Raw genomic sequence first — 6887 nt, 5'->3', positions numbered from 1 at the left:
AGTTAAGAATTGTCACAAAGGGTTACGTAGGCATATTTTCAAAGTTCGGAAACTACCTTTTTGATTTTTCAGGTTTGATGTTTTATTCCTGTAAATCGAAGCTCTCAGATGTTTTCGCTCTGTCGTTGGCCGTTTCATATTTACTGGGGATTACTTCCGTTTCGATTTAAGTTTAAGCTTCGTCGAGTGTGTGAGACAGCTGCTTCTACAATTTCCAGATCTAGAATCTCGATATCCAACTCTGTTTGGATGTGTGCTTCGCAGTGTCGATGGGCACTTCAGGTCAAATTTCATTGTATTGTATTTGATATAGTGATGTCTCCAACACGTTGAGTTAGTTTAAAACCACAAAATGTTCACTTTGCTGTATTGACGTTTTCAGAATTTAGAGCGTATTTTAGGCATAGCTTTTCATAGACCAAGGCTCTGGGTCTAGACGTCTATATCCTAGATGCATTTGGAGCCCAGAATTCAAGACTGATTTGGAGTAGTTAGCAAGAAGATGTCAATCTAGATCCAGATCGGCTCAGAATAAAGATGCCCATGGGATATTAGTTAATAATGTAGTAAGATATCCCATAAACGTAGAGTTTGTTTAATCCGACCAAACAGAGATGAAAGCGATATGAAACGGAGAAAGGCGACTATCAATCAGAATTCACGTTCTGATAGTCAGAATCGGGAGGAAGGCCTTGAGCGTGCTAGGCCAAGAAAGAATGAGCTAATATTGGCCTTAGCGTGCAACGCACAGTCCTTTAATGAAACTGCAGTTGATTGGAGATTACGGACACAAGACTGTGGTGAATTCAGTGTCATCTGTCAACATTGCAATGCCATGAGATGGAGAGAAGAGAGGAACACATTCTGCTGTCAAAATGGCAAAGTTAGTATACCTGTATCTCCCTCACCCCTTCAGGAACGAATAAAATATTACGATATAACAAGGAACGGCAGCTCTTTCTTACCACACTGTAGGCCATACACTAATGCTCTCGCCCTTGCTTCAATAGGGTGCAGTGAACAAGCTGAACAGGACTTCAAAATACACGCCAAGCTGTCCCACAAACATTTTATCTTGTTCTTATCGCTATATCACCGTTCTTGCAATAATAATTATACTACTACTACTACTACTACTACTACTACTACTACTACTACTACTACTACTACGACTACTACGACTACTACGACTACTACGACTACTACGACTACTACTACTACTACTACTACTACTACTACTACTACTACTAACAATAATAATGATTCTAATCACCATTCACAAGTACAAAGTCCAGAACAGACAAACAATGTGTGTATTAGAGCAATGACCCCAGCCTAGTTACGTGGCTATAAGAGCGACAAACCTTACAAAGAGACAAGGGGGAAGGGGGGTGGGGGGCTCTCGTGGCCTAGAGGTTTAAAGTGTTCGCCTCTCATTGAAAGGTCCCGGGTTCGAATCCGGTTAGCGACGAAAACAAAATTCGTCTAAAAAATTGTCTTCTTTTCCCTCTTTCCTGCTCTCTAGCAATATTCTGTCGTTTGCTTTCGTCTCCACTTTCTGCCCCCACCCCCTCACCTCCTTTGCCCCTTCCTCTGGGCTCCTGACTATTTCTGCAGCCTTTCCACTGCTTCTCCTTTGCTCTCTCTTACTGTTGTCTTTCAGCCACACCTGATCTTCTGGTAGGAAAGATCTACACCTAGCCTTCTCGGACAAGGGCGAAAAATCTCGGAGGCCTGTGTACAAGTTGTGCACCTTAAAGATCCCTTGGTGGTCTAAAATTGATAAGAGTAGGCTTCGGCCGCCACCCGGGCAAAATTCAAAAAGTTTCCTAGCAACTGAAAATGTTAGGTGTGTCCTGCGTGCTTATATGACCGTTTGCCGTTGCGAGTGCGGTAAAACACTTACCAAAAAAAAAAAGAAAAAAAAGAGACAAGTATTACTAAGATATATGTACTGTGGAACCTGTTCTAACGGCCACCTTGGAAAGTTACGACTGTACTTACCTTTGCAGTGAGTTGAGCTGATCTGAAGAGACGTCCACCGATCTCGTGGTTTTATAGCACGTTGTCAGAAATGTGGGGGCGGTCGTTACAAAACAGGTGCTGTCTTATCTATCAAAAACTTTAAATTGGACCTTAGTGTTCTTTTTATTTTGCAACAGCATTTATTATCATTTCTGTTATGTTGCAAAAATGAGATATTGAAATTCATGTTAATTTGGATCGGCTGACTAACACTTTTTTTAAATTTGGGAACCAGGGAAAACTGTTTGTAATAAATCGGGAGGACGACAGGGGTGCTTTTTATCTACCTTGTTTTTTTATAATATGAACACAATAAGGCAAGACGCAAAATGAATCTTGATTCTTGTTCTTCTTTGAGTTTCCCTGCTAGATCTCAGGGGAAGTTGACAGCTGGTTCTTCAACCTTCAGTGTAACTGATTTTTACATATGTGACCGTTTTTTCTACATAGTAAGTCCCCTTTGCCTTCAGGCAGCGATATTCTGATTTCGAAGGCTCTCAATATATGATTTTCAACAACAACAACAAAAATACTGACTGGAGTATTTTCAGTTTTGGTAGGAATTAATTTTGAATTTTGCGCAGATTGCAGCCTGAGCCTACTCTTATCAATCTTAGGACTACCAATGGATCTTTAACGTGCACAAGATGCTCACAGGCTTTTTGTCCATATTTGAGAAGGCTAGGTGTCGATCTTACTTACGCTAAGATCAATGTTGTTGTTGAAAGGCGTCAGTAAAGAGTCAGGAGTAGTAATACAGTAGAACACGGCTATAGCGGGATTTTTGGTTTGAGAAGAAAAAATCCCGCTGAAAGCGAGTCCCGCTATAGGAATGCAGAGGGGAAATTACAGGGGAAATTTCTGTTTAAAAAACATGACTACATCCCTTCCATATCAATAAAAATTGCGCTTTAGATAAGTGTCTCTTTTCTTGTCCACTTCGTTGATTATCTCGGCCTTTAATTCGAACAAGCATTTCCTGTCGTCTTTGTTGGAAGCCATCTTTTCCTCGGTCTCGTTGCTTGTGCTGTTTATCGTACCGGTAAGCCTACTGTAGAACTAGTGAAGTGGATGCGTGTGTATGCCTATGAGCATCTACGAGAAAAATTAATTGAATCAGGAGTATACACTACACGCTCTCCTCTTCTTTTACTTTTTGGCCTAGCCTAGGCTTAGGCCTATGGCCTGTACTCTCTCATACTGAGCGTTTAAGCTACGGCACACCACTTTTGGAGTGGCTCACGTAACGCGTCTCTCCGCACCATCTCTCTCTGCCGCCTGCCCCACCTCACTCACCACTGAAATGGCTAATCTCAACGCCGCACAGCTGACTGCCTGTTTGGAGCCCGCCTTCAGCCGGCAAACACCCTCCCCCCCAGCTACAGCTAGTTCGATCTCTCCCGCTGTATCCGAGTTCGGGCCTTTCTTTGCCTCGCTAAACCCGAGCTTAGGTAATTGAGTTAACATAGATAGAAAAAAGGGGGATTCCGGAAAGGTCCCGCTGTAGGGATGGTCCCGCTGTAGCGAGTGCCGCTATAGACATTGTTCTTCTGTAGATACAGCTATGGGGAAAGGAGAGAGGAGCCCAGAGGTAACTTGAAGGTCGAGGAGGGGAAGAAAGTGAGGATGAAAGCAGATGACAGTACATGACTTGAGAACAGGGAAGGAAGTGAAAGGAGAACAGTTTTAGAGAACATTTCTCGACATAGTCAGGTTTCGGACTCATGACCTTTTGAGCGAGAGGCAAACACTGAACCTCTAGCCCCCCGAAATCGTGATCTAAATTGATTTCAGAAGACAAACTTTAATTGTCTGTGTCCAAAGTGGTCTCCTTTTAAAAACATTAATTTCATCTCCCATACCTTTCGCAGTCCTTGAACTCCAAGACTTTTAAGGTGATGCCCAACTTAAAATACCATCTGTTCGGAGGTAGAAGTTTAAGTGACACTGTATAAGGGGTTGCTTTTTCTGTTGAAAGGATAGGGCAAGCACTGCATATAGTTAACGATATTGCCTGGAAACAATCAAAATAGCTTTGTTTCGTGCGACAAGTACTTTTCTGCTAGTTGTTACGTCTAATTAAGACTATTCTGAACATCCAGACCACGACTCTGTTGCCGTAGGTAATTTTTTTCACTATTTAGTTAGGTTTTTTTTTCCAAAACCATTTTAATTTGCTTATGTTTTTTTTAACAAACATATGTAAGATAAAAGAAGATAAGAAAAGACAAGATAAGATCAGATCAGCTGATAAACTCCATTGATCCAAGACGGATATTTTGGTGTGGATGTAGAAGCACACCAACATCCCAAAAGATTCAGCATCAACAGAGAAATGCACTCAGTTCATTCATGTTCAATAACGCATATTATGTAACATGGTAGGCTGCAATTGTCCCCTTCCCTTGGTTGTTTCCATGTGTCCATTACACGTACATTGCCATACTTAACTTGACTTTTTCACCCTCTTTTGTCGTTAAGCGTCGACGGGAGATGCAGTTTTGTATGGTAGGCTAACTCTACCGTTCTTATAATTCCTCACGGTTTCCTTGATTCTCCTAACCCATCTTTTCGGTAGCCTACCTCTTCCTTTATATTTATAGCCTGTTCTTGGTGTTATAGACTCTCAATGCTGGCTGGCTAAGTGACATTCGTAACAGGAGGCCAAAACATGTATTTATTCTCTGGTTGTTTTTTTTTCCTATGTAATGTAGGTAAGACTCTGTGCCAATAGTAATTTGCTCTAACTTCTTCATTTCTCTGCCTGTCTCTTCTTGTGGCGGTAGTTTTGAGGAGACATGTTATGTCGAATGCATTGGTTTTGCTTTCATGAGTTTGATTTAATGTCCAGGTCTGGAACTCTTAGCATTATGTTGGTATAAATATTGGAATGATAAGTTATCTCTTTGTGTCCATGGAGACGTTTGGATGACTTAGAAAGGGTGGGGGTGGAAAAGTGACAGTGTTAACTTTTTATTTTGGTAAGTATTTTTCGCAACTGCATGAGGTCATATAGGCGCATGGGACACATTTCAGTCTAGAAGGAGTTAATTCTGAATTTTGCCCAGGTGGCAGCCTTAGCCAACTCTGATCTATTTTAGACCATCAAGGGATCTTTAACGTGTGTAACTTGCACATCGGACCTCTGAGATTTCTCCAAGAAGGCTTGGTGTTATATTTTATGTCCTTATAGATTAGAGGTACGACAGTATCTCTATCTGTATAGGCCCATTTTCAGAAGAAAAAAATGCTGAAAAGATATGTGAATGCCTTGACCTGTTTTAGTTGTTTATTATTGACATGAGTGTTCAATTTTTTTCCCATGTCAATGTGCTTTTTCTCATGTCACTGTTTTCTTAGTCCAGATATTGTGTTGATTGTGTTTCTCATTCCTCACTATCAAAGGGCAAAAACTGAAGCCTTATCAGTTAAGCTCAAGAATGCTCGCCCACAAACCACGCACCCTCTTGTTCTCTCTCTCTCTCTCTCTCTCTCTCTCTCTCTCTCTCTCTCTCTCTCTCTCCTCTCTCTCTTGTTTGCCCGTTTCTCTGTTTCCCTTTTCTCTTAGTCTTGTTTTGGCATGTGTTTTACGGCGCTCACAACTGCTTAAGGTCAGATGAGCACGTGGGCACATTAAACATTTTCAGTTTGGTAGAACTCTATTTAGATTTTTTCCTGAGTGGTGCCGAAGCCTACTCATATTGATTTTGGACTGCCAAGGGATCATTAACATGCGAAACGTTCCCACGGGACTTCAGAGATTCTTTGCCCTTACCCTAGATGGTTAGGTGTTAGATCTTATCTACCCTAAGAGCAGAGTTGTGGCTCAAAGACAGCAGTAAAAACGAGCCAAGGAGCAGCAGTAGAAAAGCTGCAGATAGGGTCAGGATCCCAGAGGAGGGGACAAAGGGGGAGCGGAGCAGAAAGTGGATACAAAAGAAGACTATAGAACATGATAGAAAGCAAGAAAGGGTGTGAAAGAAGATAATTTTAGAGAAAAAAAATGTCGGTCCCCGTGAGGTTTCGAATCCGGGATCAATTGAAAGCGAGGCGAGCACCGTAAGCTCTATTCCACGAGAGCCCCCTCCCTGAGTCCGTCTGTTCATCTCACATACATTTTCCTATGTCATCGCTACTATTTTGATTAATATATATATCGTTTTTATAATGAAGCGTCAATAGCTAAGGTTGTAAGCTGTCCGCCCACAGATCATGCACTCTTTGGTTCTCTCTCTCTCTCTCTCTCTCTCTCTCTCTCTCTCTCTCTCTCTCTCTCTCTCTCTCTCTCTCTCTCTCTTCTTATCTCTTTTTCTCTGTCTCTGTCTCTGCTTCTGTCTCTCTCTCTGTCTGTCTCCATCTTTCTCTCTATCCAATTTCTCTGCTTTTCACGCTACGTCTGTCGGTCTGTCTGTCTATCTATCTATCTGTCTGTCTGTCTGTCTTTCTGTCTGTCTGTCTGTCTGTCTGTCTGTCTGTCTGTCTGTCTGTCTGTCTGTCTGTCTGTTTGTCTGTCTCAATCTTTTCTCCCCCCTCTCTCTCTCTCTCTCTCTCTCTCTCTCTCTCTCTCTCTCTCTCTCTCTCTCTCTCTCTCACACACACACACACACACACACACACACACACACTCACACGCACACATTCACGCACACACACAAACACACACACACACACACACACACACACACACACACACAAACACACACAAAAAACTCCATACATATAAGCTGACACGAGTGCGAGAACTCTTTTTCTTTCTCGTTAAAAAGTGCTTTGCTCCTATTGGGAACATAAACTTGTAATTTGAGTGGTTTGTGGGTGCTGGGGTGTGATCTGCTCCATTTTTCTTATTAAACATCTACTGT

The sequence above is a fragment of the Aplysia californica genome, unplaced genomic scaffold (assembly GCF_000002075.1).
Source record: "Aplysia californica isolate F4 #8 unplaced genomic scaffold, AplCal3.0 scaffold00592, whole genome shotgun sequence".
Taxonomy (NCBI): domain Eukaryota; kingdom Metazoa; phylum Mollusca; class Gastropoda; order Aplysiida; family Aplysiidae; genus Aplysia; species Aplysia californica.
This window is presented reverse-complemented; position numbering follows the sequence as displayed.